This window comes from Sus scrofa, chromosome 17 (assembly GCF_054392235.1).
Source record: "Sus scrofa isolate SSC_HxYL_T2T_F1_AM1 chromosome 17, Sscrofa_HxYL_maternal_Yorkshire_Landrace_v2.0, whole genome shotgun sequence".
Lineage (NCBI taxonomy): Eukaryota > Metazoa > Chordata > Mammalia > Artiodactyla > Suidae > Sus > Sus scrofa.
The window spans coordinates 50,665,175-50,685,071 of NC_139399.1; the positions used below are offsets into that span (position 1 = coordinate 50,665,175).

The 19,897-nt window shown below is 41.3% G+C and overlaps 1 protein-coding gene across 5 annotated transcripts in view; it reads left to right on the forward strand.

The window, feature by feature from the left end:
• LOC146395310 (uncharacterized) overlaps positions 1-19,897 on the forward strand; it is a 215,436-nt gene that overhangs the window by 30,513 nt on the left and 165,026 nt on the right. For 3 of the 5 annotated variants that reach the window (XR_014832345.1, XR_014832349.1, XR_014832346.1), the window contains exons 3-4: positions 8,278-8,461; positions 19,093-19,706. The gene's annotated coding sequence lies outside the window, so the exon portion shown is untranslated. Of the gene's footprint in view, positions 1-3,311; positions 3,608-8,277; positions 8,462-19,092; positions 19,707-19,897 lie in introns of all 5 variants that reach the window. The other 2 variants (XR_014832350.1, XR_014832347.1) reach the window with 1 other exon arrangement.

Here is a 19,897-nt window from a genome sequence, read left to right on the forward strand (position 1 = left end):
GATGATGAACTCAAGTCAAAAAGAATGAAACAGTAAATATCTTGTATTTGGAGTGGATGGGCAATGAGATTGCTGTATAGCACAGGGAACTATATATCTAACCACTTGTGATAGAACATGATGGAGGATAATGTGAGAAAAAGAATGTATAGGGAGTTGCCGTCGTGGCGCAGTGGTTAATGAATCTGACTAGGAACCATGAGGTTGCGGGTTCGGTCCCTGCCCTTGCTCAGTGGGTTAACGATCCAGCGTTGCCATGAGCTGTGGTGTAGGTTGCAGACGCGGCTCAGATCCTGCTTTGCTGTGGCTCTGGGGTAGGCCAGCGGCTACAGCTCCGATTCGACCCCTAGCCTGGGAACCTCCATATGCCGGGGGAGCAGCCCAAAGAAATAACAAAAAGACCAAAAAAAAAAAAAAAAGAATGTATATATATGTATGACTGAGTCACTTTGCTGTACAGCAGAAATTGACAGAACATTGTAAATCAATCATAATAAAAAATTTTTAAAAAAACAGTAAATAAAAGGTCCATGAGATACCAAGGTCCTGGTGACCCAACAAAAATAAAACCTAGCAACCCAAGAACTAATAAAATAATGTGGAAAAATTTAAATTCCAAAAATTAATAAAAGTATTAGATATATTTTTTAAATAACAGAACTCCATGGAAAATAATAAGCGAATCTTAAAGATAACCAGCTAGAATTTCTGGAAATAAAACTTAGTTGTTCATTAGAGGTGTTTAAAAAGTGAGTAAATGGATTAAAGAGGAGATCAGATGCAGCTGAAGAGAGGCATGATAAAACAGAAAGTGGAGAGTAGAAATCGTTTCAATAACACATAGGATATTTGCAAAAAAAATTTTATAACAAAACCAAAGTAACCAGTAGTATAAATTAACTTTATCTCATAATAATGTGATTAAATGAGAAATAGATGACAAAATGAAACTAAAACAATCCGCATATGTCTGTAAAGAATGTTTTAAAGATCTAAAAAAGAGTCAAAGAAATAAAAATAGACATTGTAAAATATTTACACTTGAATGACAATGAAGGTAGCACAAATGAAATCTGTGAAAAGCCACTGGAGAAGTGTTAGGGGGAAATGGAGATCTTTGAATACAAATATTAGAAAAAAAGGAAGATGAAAACTTAATGAACTAAATGTTCAACAAATTAGAAAAAACTACATTAAAACCAAAAAAATAGGAAGTTGGAAATAACAATGATCAGGGAAGAAGTTAATGAAATAGAAAAACCAAATAAGATCAATAGAACTAAAGGTTAATTTTCTGAATGATCAATAAAATAGACAGATCCATCAGGATTAATGAAGCACAAAATATGTTATGGCACAAATGAACACATTAAAAAAATAAAGACCCGGAGTTCCCATTGCGGCTCAGTGGTTAGCAAATCTGACTAGAAACCATGAGGTTGCAGGTTCAATCCCTGGCCTTGCTCTGTGGGTTAAGGATCCTGCATTGCCATGAGCTGTGGTGTAGGTTGCAGATGCGGCTCGGATCCCGCGTTGCTGTGGCTCTGGCGTAGGCTGGTGGCTACAGCTCCAATTCGACCCCTAGCCTGGGAACTTCATACGCCGCAGGAGCGGCCCAAGAAATGGCAAAAAGACAAAATAAAAATAAAAATAAAAAAATAAAGACCCATAAATACACACATGACACATTTTAGAAGAACATTGTGGACAGTTTTATTCTAATATGCTTGTAAAGTTATGTGAAATGGACAACTTCTTTTTAAATATAATTAAATTAAAATCAAATCTCAGTTGATTTTAGAGATGACCACACAGTAAAGAATAGCTAATCCATATATATTACTGTCCCAGTCATAGAAGAACATTTTTTTCAAAAAAGAAGAAACACTCTTTAAAATCCTTTTACATGACAGATAATTTCAAAACCAAATATGGACAAGAGAAACATAAACAATAATAAAAATAATGACATTGCTAATTACATCAGCTTATTATGGACCTTTAAAAAGTGATTTACATGTATAGATTGTCCTCAAAACAAATCTATGAGACAAGGAACATGATTGCTCCCATCTTATAGATGATAAAACTCTGGTAGAGAAATGGTGACTAACTTACAAAGGTCTCACAGACAGGTGATGCTGCAGTCTCAGAAGTGAACCCAGGCAGTATAGTGTCAGATCCTCTTAACCACAGATTCTAGATTTTTAAATAAAATATTAGCAAAATAAATGCATCAATGTATTTTTAGTAAAAAAAAAAAAAACAATGATATGGGGTTGGGAAAGATGTCCGGAGCCCTTCTTAGTGGCTGATTCACTTTCCTGTAATGTGCAGTCTCCAGTCTATCTTCCAAGTCTCCAAAACATATTATAAACTGACAAATACCTCTTTCTTCTCCAGCAACTATTCAGTCTCAGATGTGTTCCCTTTCCATCTCATTTTGCTCTGGCTTTACACACATACTATTTGATGGTTATGTTACCCCTTTCCACCCATCTACCCTGCTCAAAACCATTCAATGATTTTCCATTGTTTTTAGCATCATGAAATAATCTCTCATCATGGCTTATAAACTCTGTCCACAGCTGACCTCTCCAGCATCATCAAGGATCATATTCTCTTTCCCTTCCTTCCTGTACTTTAGCCGCACTGGACGAACTTCCTGTCTAGAACTTGACCCCAGTGCTCACTCACACTCTCCCCTTACCTACAGCTCCCTACCCTCAGCTTTGCCTAGCTTTCAAACTCACCTCAATCATTACTTCTTGAGATAAATTATCCCCTGTGCCCCCCACCTCCCAAGACTAGATCAGCTTCCCTTTTTTAACCTCTCGTGACACTCTATACCTCTCCTGGGTAGCATTAGGCATATCTATAAATTCATATGTACTAGTGAGATAATTTCATTAATCTTTCTCTTCTCCACTAAAATGTAAAGTGCAAAAGGGCAAAGACTATGTATTTTCTTTTCTAGCATTTATTCCTTGGTAGGTAATTCAGTGTTTTTACTTTATTGGAATGATTAATGAATTACTAACAGAGAAGAAGGAAGGGATGGTAGATTGTTTTTTAGTGGCTGAAGTTATTCTGCTCCCTCCCTGTATCTATGTTCCTTGCAATGTAATTTTGCCATTTTTCTTTAAGAGGCAGAATCTATTTCCAAAACCTTTGAATCCAGGTTGGCTTTGTAAGTCCCTTTGCTCAGAATGCAGCAGAGGAAATGATATATCATTTCTGCACCTATGCTTCCAAAGATCCTGAGGACTTCTGCTTTCTCTTTTGGACCTTGTGGCTGCCATGGGAACAAGGCAATGCTAGCCTAATGGAGGATGAAAGACCACAGAGAAAGGCCCAACATCCTGTCCATTCCAGTCAAGGCCATCCAAGACCAGCCAGCCCCCTGCCAACCTGCTGGCTGACCTCAGACATAAACACAAGACCCAGCCAATGTCAGTTGAGCCTGGCCCACAAAATCAGGACTGTCCAGCTAATTCGTATATTCAAGAACAATAAGAAATGGTGTTGTTTTTAGCCCCAACTTTTGAGGTGAAAAAAAGAAGAAAAAAAGTTAAGGGGAAGAAAAAGATATGGAAGTATGTCACAAGTAAGTGGACAAAGATTCAATGTTTATCTCCAGAAAAAAAATTACAATGAAGTTACATGAAAAGAGGTCTAGGTTTATATTAAAGCTAGACTTGCTAAAGGTTGAGTTTTCCAAAAGATGGAATGAAGTCCCTGTCATGGGCCATATGATGATCTGGGGTGGGTAGGGCAGGGGAGGATATGGGATTTTGAAATTAGAGTTTCCAATCCCAACTTACTTTCCTAGTTCTACGTACAGAGATCATTTTCCTCTCTAGGTGTGCACAATGGAGCCAACAGTTATTACCTTATCCATTTGAGGAGGGCGTGGTGATATTAATGAGACTATAGTTCCATGACTACAAGCCTGGGGGTTAATTTTCCACCCACAGGGGAACCTCTGGTGCTCTTTGCTGCTCAGACCTGGGCTGACATTTCTCAAGTGGGGCCTCAGATATGCCTGTGCCTGGTATATCCCAAATTACTCCTAGACAGCATCTCATACATGCTCACATGAATTATCTCAGCATCCCAGCCAGCCGACACTGGAGCCTGGCATTGAGCTCATTCTTTCTGGACAGAAGTCTGCCTCCTATCTAGCCCTCACCAACTGTCTCCAAGAAGACTAAAGCTTGGTCCTCATTCCACACCCAGTTGTTGTCTTTCTTCTCACTTGGACCTCGATAGCCTTTTCTGGAACTGGATACCAGCACCATACGGCTATGAACATAAATTCTGCTGATATGGTCCCTCATGATTCAGTTTGACACCTTGAACACCAAAGCTAGACCTGTTTATTGTTTGTTACCCTGCAGTGGCCATAGTGATTAGTAATCATTGCCTGTCACCTTAGGGAGTCCAGCCCTACATCCAGTCTGTTCCTGTAACTCCACCTCTGCCAACTACTATAGACCATTGAGTCTCTTCCCACAGCTAATGATGTCCTAATGCAACTCACAGAGAGGTGCTCAAAGGATAGGACTGGGATATTATTTGATTAAAAATTGTAACTTACTCTTCAAGGTCTCAGTGTTATCATCATGATTGTTTCATCATCATCCAGTCCCTCCTGCCAGAGATGCTGCTGTGTTGAGGAACATCTTAAGAGGGAAACTGGATCTCTGAGATCCTTCCAAGTGCAAGAAATCAAAGTTCCCTGGATACACTGAATCCCATTTAAAAATAAATGAAGACCCATGGCAAATTAGGTAGAATTCTGTTTTCACTATTAAATCAATATGATTTGGTTTAAACTTTTCTCTTCTACCTAGCTGTGTAAATCTAGGTTGTGAAAATAAAAAGATGAAGCAGCCAAAATTTTGTCAGCTGGGTGGATCTAGATTTTTTTTCCACCAAAATCAAAAGGAGTGAGCAAATAATAACATTAGCAATGAAGGCTCTACATCGGCACCCACTCTCTGCCAGGCATATTCTAAGCACTCCACTGGACTCATTTATTCTCATGACCAACTTATGAGTGAGTGCTCTGATTATCCCCATTTCACAGATTATGAAGCCAAGGCATAGAGAGGTCAGGTTGTTTACCTGAAGTCACAGAGCCAAATGGGGAGGCAGGATGCAAACCCCCCAAATCTAGTCCAGGAGTCTGTGCTTTAAAATCCTATACTCCTACACATACACACTGCAGTCCTTCCCTCCTCTGCTTTGTATGACAGAGATGAAATACCTTGGCTGCCAGGCAGACTCCCCCTACAAGGAAGAAAGCCCCATGTCTGGTGTATACATGAACCTCGATTTTTCCAGTTGCACTGGTTCCGGCTCCCCGGAGAGAATGCAGCAAATTGGGAAGGCTAGAACTGTCTCATGCCCACTTTTGCTAATTAAACTCTTCCAACTGATACTTTTTGGCTGGTTCCAAGAGGATATTATTTTTAGCTTGTGAGGGTTAAAGGGGAAGGGAAGTGTGCCAAATTCAGGTTGTTAGAGAGAAAGAAGGAGAAAGGAGCTCTGAAGGATGCATTATGATCACAAGTCCATTTAATAAGAAGAGAGGGAATGCTAGGAGCTTCTGGTCCTGTCTCAGAGGCCATAACTAAGGCTCCTGTACTCAGTCAACCTCCTTAACAGCCCCACCACATTTCAATGGGTGGAATATTTCTCTACACACACAGCCCAATGGGACAGTAACTGCAGATATTAGAAGAATCCAGAAGTTTTACTATTATTATTATTATTCCTATTTACTGGAATGAAAGAATTGTGATATTTTGCAGGCCAGGACAGAACAATCACCCCATTTTCTTTTTAGGGGCCTTCTCCCTAAAGGCCCCACCCTGGCCCATCCTCGGGGGCAATGAATGATGTACTACCATGACCTTGCTTAGGAAGCTGGGAGATTAATCTGCAGGCCTCCTTCAGCTAAAGATCAGGCCAGACCCTGCACTATGGCTCAGCCAATTGATGAACCCCAAGCCAGCATGACCACAGAGACTGAGGATACCGTCTGCAGTTCTGCCTCCCAGGACTCTATCCATCTAAGTCCCTTTCACTCTTAATGCCCACTGCTTCTTTCTTCCTTCGGCTCCTCCCTCTCTGCTTTGGTTCCAGTGATTAAAGATGCAAGATCCCCAGCCATTTCCCAGCACTTCTCTAAACTGTGGAAACCCCAGTGCCTCAAGCTCAGCTCTGTTAAGCTGAGGTGTAAAATCCTGCAGCCCTGAGATACAAACCATGAAACCCTTAAGAGTCAATTCACAGGAAAAAGAACTTTTCTTGTGGTCCTGCTCTTCATGTGATTAATAGGTGTCATTGTTTGGTCTGACAGCAAAGGCTTCATTGTGGGACAAGCTAACAGTTTCACTCCCAGACAGAGGAGAGAGAAAAAATACTCCTGATACTCAGAAGATCATTCTTGTCAGAACTCAGCGCACTGCCGTTTTTAAAGAGCAGGCATTTTCAGCATATGTGTTAAATATACACAGTAGAACTGAATCTGCTATTGTGGGAAGGCAGCTAACATGTATTACAAAAGTGGCTGTGAAGTATCCTAATTAAGAATGGTTAAGATCCAGATCTGGATTTGAATGTCTGCTCACCCACTTACTGCCTAAATGGCCTTAGGCAAGACATGGCCCCTTTTGGCACATACATTCATCCTTGTGAAATGGGGTTAATATAGGTCACCTCATAGTGTAGTGTAGAGGATTCCATAGATGATAATGTTAAGGCTCTGGGCACAGTGCCTGGCACAGAATGAGTCAACCCCTAATATTAGTGGCTGTTATTAGGGGATCCACAAACATGAGGGGTAGGGAGAGGTCTGAGGCAAGACCAGCTCCACCTCATTATTTGGCATGAGGCAGGCTCTACATTTCAAATCTCAGTGAACCAGCTTCTAATAACTAATGGGCAAAGAACACAAAACGGTTCTCATTGGTCTAAAACAATTCTTCATTGTAGATGCCTAACTGCTCCTTCAATTAGCAGCTGCTTATTTAAAACACACTATGCATAACAGTGAATGACAAATTTATTTAAGAGCCACCTGGTAAAGACTACAATAACTTTTAGTAGTGGGTAGTTGGTTCATGTGTCATAGGTTTTAGAGTCAATGAAATAATGATTTTATTATACTGGGTCTCCCAGGAAATGGGGGAAATATTTGGCTTGAACATTTCGAATGAGGCTCAATCAAAGGTCAGTGATTCTAAATCTGGGGTAATTTTACCTCCTCCCACAAGACATTTGACAGTGTCTGGAGACATTTTTGGTTGTCCCCACTAGGATGAGGGTAGTTTTAATTTGCTCTAGTGGGTAGGAATTAGGGATACCTTGCGCATTTTAGGATGTCTGGACGCTGCTAGACATTCTAAAATATAAAAAGTATCCCTTCACAGCTAAGAATTATCTGACCCCAAAAGTCACTAGTGCAAAGGTTGAGTAATCTTGGTCTAACCAACCCTGTGGAAGGAATCTAAAATACTTTCTTAATGTGTGAGGAAATTTAACTACAATTTAAATCACTGGGATTGAAATGAAACAAGTTTCACCTGGTAACTCATTGGAGAATTATCGGTAAATATTATTGTTCTTAATTAACTTCATATTTTGCCTTTTTTTCCAAACCAAAGATGCAATGGTCTTCTGGAGTGTCATTGTTTCAAAGTACATTTGAGTTAGTTCTTATGATTCAATCTTTTAAGGAAGGCATGAAAGTCAGAGGCTGGACAAATATGGTCTCCATCATTCATGATGAAACTTATTCCCATAAACTCCTTCCCTAGGGCTCCCCAAAAAGAAAAGAAACTAATTGCTAAGATTTTTACTTACCTTGACTTCAGTTTAAATATTTTCCTCCTCTAAATTCAGCATGAGCATAGTTTCTAATCCAGGGATAGGATTTCCCCAATGGCTGCCAAGGTGGAAATCAAAACACTCAAAAGTACAGGAACAAAGTATAGGTCCCATTCGTTGTTTAGTTTTCTTTACCTTTCATGCCCACAGAGTATGGCTTAATGCATCTGAGAAAGACATTAGTGAGGGAAGAGACGATATAAGCACTTCTTTAAAAATGGGGCATGTTTGCTGTTTTTGGAAAGTATCAGCCTGGAAGAGATCAAATTCAGTATAGGGCAAAGCTACCAAGTAAAATCACATGAGCCTTTGATTTCAGTGGCTCTTGGGTAGGATTTGATCCTATCCCACCCCTGTTCTTCCCTTCACTTCCCACAGATCAACCAATGCTGTGATGTGATTCAGAAGGCCCAGAGGGTGTAGGCAGATCAGCACCATGACCTTCATCCAGAACAGAGCAGGGGAAACTGGCACTTATTAAATATGGATTCTGAGACAGGAACTATGCAAGGTGCCTTCAAGACATGAGTTCCTCCAGAGGAATTTCAGAAGCCACAACTAGGTTAGTGTTTTTTGTTTTCTGCTTGCTTGCTTGTTTGTTTGTTTGTTTTTTAAATGATCTGGGGTTCTCTTGCGGTGCAGAGGGCTAAAGATCTGGTGTTGTCATTATAGCAACCTGGCTTGCTGCAGTGGTGCAGGTTCAGTCCCTGACCCAGGAACTTCCATATGCCACAGGTGCCACCAAAAAAAATTAAAAGAATTTTAAAAATGATTTGTATGGATTATAGTTTAAACTAACATAAACCCAAATGTGGATTAATGAACATACTTTTTAGAAAAATCCCAGTTCAGTCATGGAGCCACCATCTTATTCACATATTATCCCCAGCCTGTCCTTCCGTCACAGGCTGTGATACCCTCTGAGCCAAGGCCTCTTAAAAACTAGGAATTCATCTGCATCTATCATCCCCATACCTAGAGAAAGGCCTGACTTAGGGCACATCCCACTAGATTCCTACTGAATTATTGCATTTTAGTGCTAACACAGGTGAGTATTCCACATGGTGCCTGGTAAGTAGTAGAAACTCCAATACATCATATACTTAAATTTAATTTATCCACAGTATGATAAGATGAACAACAGTTATACCGTAGAGTTGGTGCCAAAATGTAAATGGACTAACATCAGAGACAGTGCTTAGTGTGGTCCTTGGTGAAGAGTGGGGACTCATTTAGTTTCCTAGTGTAGCATCAGTATAGGGAAGGGCTTCCTAGAATGCAGAAGTGATGTGTTTGCACAGGGATCCAGCCAAGATTTCCTGGCACTGGCTCTGCTCTGAGAAGCTCTGGAATGCAGCATGATATCCGCTGTAGAATCCTACACTTCACCTGTGTCACGTGTACCCCTTAAATGCGACAGGTCAGAATTTTCTGCTGGTGTGAGCCCTTTAAGCAGCAAATAATTGAGCCTTCTTAAGAAGTAGACTGAAGTAGCCAACTAAACAGCCTACAACTGAGGGGTGGATCTCCAGGGACTGGATAAAAATATTAAATAAAATTTCAGAGTTTCCTTGTGGCTCAGAAGGTTAAGGACCTGGCATTGTTACCGCTGTGACTCTGGTTACAGCTGTGGCACAGGTTTGATCCCTGGCCTGGGAACTTCCACTTGCTGCAGGTGCAGCCAAAAAATAAGTGTTAAATAAAATAATCTCCATTTAGAAATGAGAGAAAAGCTTGTGCATGACTTTCCAACCTTCCTTGAGCAGACTTAGTGACATCTGGACATTGCTTCAATTGAGTCTCCAAATTGCGCAGTACTCCAAGTGTATCTTTCTTTGCTATCTGGGCTCCTTTTCATTTTTGTTTTGCATTCCTCATACCATCATTTTATTTACTGGAACAAGCCACCACCCCTACCTTGGAGGAACAGGCTGGGGAAGGCAAACATTACTTAGCAGTGTAGTGTAATAATGACAATGGTAATAACTATCACAGTCATAGCTAGCTAGCACTTATTGAGATCCTTCCAGGTACTAGGCACTGTGACAGGCAGTTAGAGCTTGGAATAACCCTTTGCAGTGGGACCCTGGCATCAAAGTTCATTTCTCTACTTGATTGGTGATTCTTTCCAATGTTAGAAGCTACATCTCAGGAGTTCCCTTCGTGGCTCAGTGGTTAACGAACCCAACTAGGATCCATGAGGATGCAAGTTCGATCCCTGGCCTTGCTCAGTGGGTTAAGGATCAGGTGTTGCTGTGAGCTGTGTTGGGATCAGATGTGGCCTGGATCCCATGTCACTGTGGTTGTCATGTAGGCCAGCAGGTGCAGCTCCAATTCCACCCCTAGCCTGAGAACTTCCATAAGCTGCAGGTGTGGGCCTAAAAGTTAAAAAGAAAAAAAAAAAAAAAAAAAGCTACATCTCATCTCTTTATGTCTGTAAGGGATCCAGAAAACAAAAGACCAGTAACATAACAAACATTTTGCTAAGTGTTTTTCCCTATGCAACCTACTTCCAATAAGCTCCTTATATCATAAAGATTTAAATCATAAAGACAGCAGGAATAAGGCCATACAAATCTTATCATTAGAACAACAAACAGATACATTGATCATGGCGGTCCACAACTCAACAAATATTTATTGAGCATATACTATGTACCAGACACTATTCTAGGTTCCATATCTGTACAGAATATAAGGCATAAGAAGGCTGTGGCTGTAGGAAGCTGAAGTGTAAGGCATAAGAAGGCTGCAGCTAGAGGAAGCTAAAGTCCAAATAAAAGAAGATGTGACAGTCAGAAAAAGAATACATAAATGAGATTTAATCTAACAATTTCTGGAAAGAAAATAAAATAGTAACATGTGATAGACAGTGCTTAGGGTGACAGGGAGTGGGACAGAGTCAGCTGAGAAGGGATGATCAGAGGAGGCTTCCTGGTGGAGGTGATGTTCCTGCTAGAGGAGGCAGCAGTGCCAAGAGCGGATGGAAGACCACTCCTGGAGTAGGGATAAGTAAACAAAGATGTCCAGAGGCAGAAAAGAGGCTTGGTGTTTGAGAAACAGATGGAGGAGGAGGTGCTGTGATGGATGCTGCTGCTCCCAAAGCTGCAGGAGAGCTGTTTGCACAACTCAGTGGGCCATGCACCATCCAGCCCTTCCAAATAAGAAAGGCGTGAAGGATGGGGGCTGTGGCTCAGCTGCAAAGGGTAACAGCAACAGACTCAATCCCGAAAACCAGGCAGAGGAGAAAGAGCTAGGATTATTGGGAATAAACATTTTGAAAGATAACTGGGGCATATGCTCTTTGTAAACCTGTAAAGCTTTCTGTTGGTGTTGAAACAGCGCAGTAGACAGGCTAATAAAACCAGTTTTGGAGCCATTTGGGCAGAGTTCAAATCCTAACGCTGCCATCTCCTAACACTATAACATTGGCCCTCTCTGACCTTCAGTTTTCTCATCTGTAAGTTAAAGCCCAAAATAATACTTCGTCTGATGTTGTTAAAAGGACTCTGGAAGTCAATGGATGTCAGGCCCTCAGACCAGCGCACAGCATATGTTAAGTGTCGTTCAGTATTAGCTATCATTATTCCCTACTCTCTGCAAAGTTCTGAAGATTAAGAAGTCGATAGACATAGTCATAAGAACTGCACAGCTTAGTCAGAGAAAGAGATATCATTTATTGATTATCTGCAACACGCCAGCTATTTTGCCCATTTAGGTATAAGGTCATAGAAAACACATCATTGGTTTATTTTTCACTGTCTGATACCCAAGTGGGGAACATTTCTACTAAATGTAATATGGCAACACAAATTCTATACCAGAGACACATAAATAACTACTTTTGTATCAGTATGAGTCCTCAAGGAATTCTGACTGGGGAGAGGGAGGAAGGTCTGAGGTGGGCACTAAGATTACAGGGAAAAGAAGTTTGCTCACAATCTGATACTTGTTCTCCTTTAATCGTCCCTTAATAATTTTCCTTAGTTTGACCTCCCTCTTCCTGAGACTTTTTCAGACTAGCTTTCACCCTTAGATTTTGTCCAGGGGTAAGGTCACTGGAGCCAATGGAAACATGAACTCTAACCCCATGGTACAGAGTCCTGAGCAAAGGGCACAGTGTGAATTCCAGACCTACCTCTTGCAGGTGTGTGGATTTAGGCACCTCACTCAACCCCTCCACTTTATTCCTCACCTGTACAGTAGAGCAGGGCCACATCACTCTCTGTGATTGTCAGGAGAATTAAAGGACACAGTAGAGCATATAGTACCCTCCTTTGGTGGCTTTATCCCTGATGTATGCCCATGATTGATTGCACTGGATATTCAGCACGTGCTAACCATGCCAGGTGAGGGATCCCATAATATGGAGCATCCCCAAGAAGCTATGCCACATGACTTTGCCCCACCCTGCCTGATACGACTGGCAGTGGGCACTTGCCCCAAGGGCAGCCAAGCTCTGTGAGCATGAAAGCCGTAATTGGAGAGATGCCAAGACAGGGCATGAGGGGCCACCCAGCCAAGAACCGGACAGACCCTCAGTGAGTGGATTCCAGAGAATGTGCTGGGGCAAGAGCAACAGGCTCTTCTCTGGCCTCTTTAATGCTGACTTCCACAAAGACCTTGCAGAGCAGGAGCCCTGGAGCCTAATTCTGCCATAGCCCTGCCCTTTCTGAGGCCTGGCCATTCACTGTCCTCTGGGTCCATGAGGTGCAGTCATACACTCAGATACCTGGTTCATGTCATGCCCATTTGTAACCTGAGAGCAGTGGTTCTCAGCCAGGGGGGATTTTGCTCCCAGGAGACCATAGGCAGTATCTGGAGACAGTACTGGTTAGTATAATAGGCTGGAGAGTTTGCTATGGGCATCTAGTGAGTAGAGTCTAGAGGTCACTAGACATCCTACAATGCACAGGACAGCCCCCAGAACAATGAACTGTCTAGCCCAAAATGTCAGCAGTGCTGAGGCTGAGAAACCCTGCCTCAGAGTCAACTCCACATTACTTGAAGCAATTCCAGCAACTCTCTACCTCTTGAAACCTAGAGAATCCAAAAATGAGATGCTTTTTCACTCCTGCCACGTTGTTAGCACTTGAGGGTGCTTTGGGGAATGATAGGTTTGTATCCTCCACACTTCATTGCTTGGGGGCTTGGTGCAGAGTAGTCATTTAATACAGAGGATTTGCCTTGTAATTGAAGTTGGTTTTAACCTGTGGTTTAAATCACGTAGACATAGGCCCCCCTGGAAATCACTCAAATCACACATAATGCTTTGTCCATGCTTTGTACATGGCTTGGTGTACAGACAAAAGGACTTGGCTTATGTAGAGTTTTCATGTTTAAAACTTTGAACTTGAACGTGTTAGATGCACAGCACAAGGAAAGGGTTTCCCATGACGAGCTGTGCTAGGAAAGGCAGGATTCTCTGATGCACAAGCCACTGACTAGGGAGATTGCTAAACGAACTACTCTTTCTCCCACGTCTGCTGCATAAGACGGGAACAATCAATAGTACACATCACACAAGGTGTCCTCTGGGTTAAGTGACCCAGGGTACAAGAGTGCTGTGTATTCTTCCAAGCTGGTATCACAAATTCCATCTGCTAATAGTAATAGTAATGCCTCTGAAATCCAAATGGAGTGTTGCAGATCCATTGTGACTCTAAGGAGAAACGTGTCTCTGTAGCAGTCATAACTTTAGCATTTGTGTTCTAGAGCATCCTTGCAGCTCTACCGGAAGACCCTGGGAAGATTCGTCAAGACTAAATTTCTCACATCCAGAAAGAAGGGACTCTTGGATTATGAGAAAAAGGAAATCTTTCTGTGAGATCTAGGTGCCTGTGGGATAAGGACTCAAAAAAAGAAAGGCAGCAGATGGGATTCACAGATTCAAAAAAGGAAGACAGAGGGAAGCCATTCAGTAAGAATTTACGGGAATGAGGATGATGAATCTGAAGGAATTTTCTTAAACAAAGGCCTGAAGAGCAAGAAACAGAGAGGAGCAAAACATTTCATCAAAATAATAGCCATGAAAATTATTTTTTCATTTACAGTTCTCTTTAGTGATCATTTATAAAAAGCCTGTTAGGTTTTAGAAACCAGATTAAGTGCTTCACATTTATTATAGCATTTAATACTAATAACACTCGGGGCTCTATTTTCAGATCCAAGGTCCCATAATTGGCTAGCTATAGAGTTGGGTCACAGAGCCTAGCATTTACACTCCAAAATCCAAGACAGGATCTTTACCCTAAACCCAAGCCTGCCCCTGCCCACAGTCCAGAAAATTTGATGTGAAATCTCTATATCTCACTGTGGCTGCAGAGAAGGAGAAACAGATTCCTTTTGATAATGCTACATGACTAGGAAGAAACAAAGAGTGTCCTCCAATATTGTTAGCAGCCTTGAATGCAAAGCACTTGCTGCCAGATATGCATTTGCCAGTGCACTTCTGAAAACTAATCAGCTGTGAAACACTCATAGCCAAGTCTTGTCACCATGATGTCAGTTTTGTGAATGAGATGTGGAACTAGGTCAAAGTAGAGATAGATATGGAGAAAAACAAAAAGAAATGACTAAATTAAAAAATTCACCTTTTTCCCCAACGTTGTTTAACCGAAACTAGCCCTAAAGGACTTCTTTTTGAAGAGATTCCTATACCTTGTAAGGAATCTCCGTGAATTCTCGGCCTGTAAGAGGAAGGCACATCATTAGAAAGATAATTTACCCCTCATTTGTGATAAAGACTTGAATTTTACCTGTGCCTTCCCAGATATGACCTCCAACCTCAAGTTGTCAAGCTGACTGCTCCTAGCTTCCTTGGAGTTGGTGGTCATGCCATGTGCTTCTGCATTCAGAAAATCAAGCCTTAGGTCAAATTCCATACCTCTGTGCAAAACTATAGAAAATTACCTTTCTGAATAACCTGGCATTAAGGCTTTAACTCTTAAGTGGCTGATACTTCCTATTAGACGTAGATAGAAAAAAAAAAAAAACAGTTTTTTAAATAATTACCTGGAATATTATGTGGTCAGGAGGCTTATCCTACTCTATTTTATCCTGTGACAAAAATATATAATATATAATCTGCAGTGTGTTGAAAAATACAGTTTATAATATACTGTATTGTTAAAATTCAATTATGTTATAAAGTGATTTTTAAAGATTCCTAGGCTTTAGGAAAGGAGTCAGCAGGGTTCCTCCTTCATCCGGTGGGTTAAGAATCTGACTTGGGTCACTGCAGAGGTGGGGATTTGATCCCTGGCCTGCTGGTCACAGTGGGTTAAAAGGATCTGGAGGCGTTGCCACAGCTGCACACATATGGCTAGGATTCAGTCCCTGGCCTGAGAACTTCTGTATGTAGCAGATGTGGCCATAAGATTTTAAAAATTTTTTTAAAAAAAGGAAAGGACTTGGCAAACTGTGGTCCACAGGCCAAAGCCAGCCCACCACTTGCTTTTGTAAATAAAGTTTTATTGGAACAAAAATACACAAACACACTCATTCATTTATACATCTTCTGTGACTGCTTTTGCATTAAAACAGTAAGCCTAAGTAGTTGTAAAAAAAGATAAGATGGTCCACTAGGCCTAAAATATTTATGATCTAGCCCTTTACAGGAAAAGCTTGCCAACTCCTGTGTCTTTTTTTTTTTTAATTGAAGTATTGTTGATTTATAATGTTGTGCCAATTTCTGCCGTACAACAAAGTGACCCAGGCATACACATACATACACTTTTTTTCCTCATATTATCTTCCATCATGTTCTATCCCAAGAGACTGGATATAGTTCCCTGTGCTGTACAGCAGGACCGCCTTACTTATCCATTCGAAAAGCAATAATTTGCATCTGCTCTCCCCAAACTTCCAGTCCATCCCATTCCCTGCCCATTGATATCCACAAGACTATTCTCTATGTCTACGCATGTTTCTGTAAATCTTTGCAAACCAACCCCTCTCTTAAAATAATACAGGATCTGCAATTTTGAAACATTGTTTTGAGTTAAATGAGATGTTTTACCTGAGTGATAGCTAAAACTGAGATTTATTCCCTGCATTCTGATTATTTTATCTGAGATCTCTCTTGCATGTAGGCATCCAGTAAAATGTTAGGGCTTTTCCCAAATATCCTAATTTCACTAGTGATACTTTATGAATCCCTTCAGTTCTCTAAGACTTGTAGAAGGAATGACACCTTTTAGGTTACGACCAATCTGTACTGCTTGAGTATATACATCCCTCGTGCCACTAAGCTCTAGACATTAAATGCTTTGTCCATTCCAAGTGTCTTCACCCTTCTCATGCCTACCTCCTTCTACCTCATCTGGTAATAGCGTGCCATAAATTCTAACACTCTGGGAAGGGATAGATGGTTCTATTAGCCAACGTGTTTATGTCACCAATAAAGAAGGTTTTGTGTGATATAGCACATGATAGAAACAAACCCAGTATGTACAGCATGAGTGGTGCACTTTGTGCCTTTACTTTGTCACTGCAGTCTTCCCCATGAGCTAAGCTGCTAGCCTTCCATTATTTTTCTATCTTGATGGCCTGTTCTTCTGGTCTTCCTGAGTCATTGATCCAATGTGGAGATGTATCCTTGCCATTTAGTACTTGGGCTGACCCCACTGACTTCTGGTTTGACTCTGATGATCTAAGCTCTTGGACTGTCCCTATGGAAGACCTAGAGCATGGCCCCATCTGACCAGGCCTGTCTCCACCATGGCTCTGGCTCCAGTTGGCTTGGGGTCTGAAGTGTGGAGCTGCTGAGAGGCCAGAGATGGTTGGCAACTAGCTAGAGGCAGGGATCCATACAAATTGGAAAGTAGCTGGGCCAATGGGGCAGTAATTTGACTTAGAGTTATGGACTGTGCAGTTATTCAGTGAACTTGACATATTCTGCTAAATTCTATGCTTCATTCCTGGTTTCAGAAAAGCTAGAACCATATGTGTTGAAAGGCACAATCAGGGAAAATGCTAATGAGTGATCTCAGCGGGAGTAAGAGTAACAAGGCAGACTGAGATGGAATTGTTAGAAGCCTAAAATGCCAGACTAAAGCATTCCTGAAATTTCTGGCTAACTGACATTATAAGCATTTTGTCTTTAAACTTTTAGATTAAAAAAAAAAAAAAGGGCTCCTACTTTAATGCTTCAATGCAGAGGAGGTCCTGCCTCATAGTAGAAGAACTTTGGAGCCAGACTGCCTGGTTCTAAATTCAATTTCCATTTCTCACTGGTATATAATCTTGGGCAAGTTTACTTAACTTTTCTGTGCCTCAGTTTCCTCTTCTGTAAAGCAGAAATAATGGCACTGAGCACCACCTCGGGTGATCATGCAGAGCCCTCATTGTTACAATTTAGGCTTTGCCATATGGCAGACTGTGAGCAAGGTGATTCAACCTACTTTTCACAATGACTAGGAACAAGGTAGGAATAATCAGCATCCCTGTTTTACAGATGTGGAAACAAAGGTTTAGAAAGTTTAAGTAATTTGTCAAAGATCAAAGCGTGAAGAAACAATAGGATCTAGAAACAAACTCCAGTGTCCAAATGTCCAATCCCCAACTCAAGCTTTTAAAGATTCTGCTACACCTTCTGATTTGGGGGGGGGCGGGCAGGGGGAAGTATTTGCATCAAAAGTGATCACTTTAACTCTCTAGATCCTGTGGAGCCTTGTTCCTGGAACTCTGCACCCATGGCATGGGATATAAATGCACATGGTCGAGGCAAGGGCAGGGCTGGTTTGTACACAGTGTACATCCTCCTCTTGGAAAAAAATCAACCCCATATAATGACCGAGCAAATCTAGGAAATTGTGGAGATCTATCTTTTGATTTTTTAGATTTTTAATGAGACCCTGATCATTGTATATGTTTTGCTCATGTAGAGCATCTACTCTGTTCATTTGCTGCTTCTCCACTCATCTTCTCACTCCTTTCCCTGTGCAATTTCTGCCAATACCCCCCAGCAGATAGCAGCTATTACTTGATGGATGTTTCATAGAGAAGAAAATTTATCCAATTCTTACAAGCAAAGACACCTGAGAACACATACAGACACGATGTCTATATCTGTATGTATAGATAAAGAGAGATAGAGATAAAGAGGAACATAAGCTCAGTCTACAAGTTGGTATGGAAACAAAGTGTTCTCTTGTTCATATCCTCATCTTTCATTTTAGGGCTGCACCCATGGCACATGGAAGTTCCCATGCTAGGGATCAAATTGGAGCTGTAGCCACTGGTCTACACCAGTCACAGCAATGCCAGATCTGAGCCACATCTGCAATCTACACCATGGTTTGTGGCAGCAACAGATCCTTAACCCACTGAGTGAGGCCAGATATCAAACCTGCATCCTCATGGATACTAGTCAGGTTCTGAACCCGCTGAGCCACGATGAGAACTCCTCAAAGGTGGATCCTTATTAGAAAGATTTTTGCTCTTAGATAATATCAAGAGGGAAAAACTGAATTATTAATTTACACATTTATATATCCCATTCTGACTCTGATAGAGAGGAATAAGAGCATGAGTTAAACCTCTGTAGATTCATTTTACTCAAATCAAAGGGCTAAGACCTGGAGGAGAGCAATAAGAAAGAAGCAGTGAGGCAGGAGGACAAATGGGAGACCTTTTGCTTGAGTTTCCCTGGAGAAGCCTAATTTTCTGAGTGCTTACTCTATGTTTGACTCTGTGCTAAGTGCTTTACATAAATTAATATGTCCCATCAACCCTTCGAGCTAGGTATTGTTGTTATCCTCATTTTCTAGATGGGAAAGCTGAGGCTAAAAACTTTCCCAAAGCCACACTGCTCAACTCTGATTGAGCTGAAGCAATATGACTCCTAGTCAACTTGATTAACCTAGAAATTGGTCTTAAAGTTGGCAGCTCCTAGAACAGAGATGCTCTGAAGTATAAATTATATCACTGGAGTCTCAGCCCAACTAGGATTAGGCCTAGACTGTGTGTGTGTGTGTGTGTGTGTGTGTGTGTGTGTGTGTGTGTGCGCAAGCAGGAGTGAAGGAGCTGCGAGCAGGTCAAGAATAGAAGAAATGCCAACATAAGGGTGTTTTCTATGATTTCAGATTTTAACTCTGTGGGACCCCTGGGGATTGGGCATTTATCTACCTATTTCAGTCCCACCCTGGCTAAAGATGGCTCCTGAGGGTGTTCATGCTCCTATCTTTCCAGGATTTGTCCAAAGAGGGCTGAGTAGGCTCAAGAGACTTTGAAAAAGACCTCGAATCGAAAAAGCAGAAAGAAGTTCATCAGGCATTTATGGGGAGGAACTGTCAGCTTAAGTCATGAACTGGACTTCACAGCTGCCCCTGAAATCACAGGGTGGCTGAGAGATGTGGTGCCTGCCAGCTGAAGCTCTGCTGTACTCACTGTGGCTCAAGTCCATTTTCATTTCTTCTTTGCTATGACCTTGTGAGTTAGGTGTTAAGTTTTCTACTTTCCAGTATGGAAAAACTGAGGTCATGAATTGTCAACAACTGGTCGAGGAGCAAACAAGTGGGCAGTGCCTTTTGAGCCTCCATATATTCTCAGATCTTGACATTTGGCTTCCTTTCTACTGTGCACACTTGCTTAAACCAAGTGTGAATGAGGCTTAATGCATAAGGATGCAAGAAGCAAGATCAGATAATGCCAGCCTTCACCATCAGGACAGCCAAAAAGGGCATGGGACAGGGATGTCATGACTGTACCATAAGAAGGTGCTTCTCTAAAGAGGGAAACACCAACCACTATCCTCTGAGATACATCCTGGGATGCAGGAGGACATTCCATCCCAAGAAACAAAGGTGAGCTTATTGATATGATATCTTTACAGTATTTATATTATATCTTTTGATATATATAGAGAGATATTATGTCCTTACAGTATAATTATTATATTATAATTGATATTATATCTTATTAATATTATATCTTTATAGTATACTCATAGGTGTTTCCTCAGGCCTCAGAGATTTGCTTTGAGTATTGAAGAAGA